We start from the raw sequence: 214 nt of genomic DNA, 5'->3' as shown, positions 1-214 counted from the left end.
GGAACGTCATATTTCTTCCAAGAACTTCATACGCAGATTTGTGCGTTCTTAATGCATTGCCAGGTGTGAGGAGGAATGGGTCATGTCAAGAAGACCAGGGACAGCTGGGGGTGCACAGCAGAGCAGAGAGATTGAGATTGCCTCATAAGGCTCCCACACGCCTCTTGGTGGTGTCCACAGCCTTTTGGTCCAGTGGTTAGCATGCCAGGCTTAT

The sequence above is a fragment of the Podarcis tiliguerta genome (assembly GCF_965153285.1).
Source record: "Podarcis tiliguerta genome assembly, chromosome: 2".
NCBI classification, from domain to species: Eukaryota; Metazoa; Chordata; class Lepidosauria; order Squamata; family Lacertidae; genus Podarcis; species Podarcis tiliguerta.
This window is presented reverse-complemented; position numbering follows the sequence as displayed.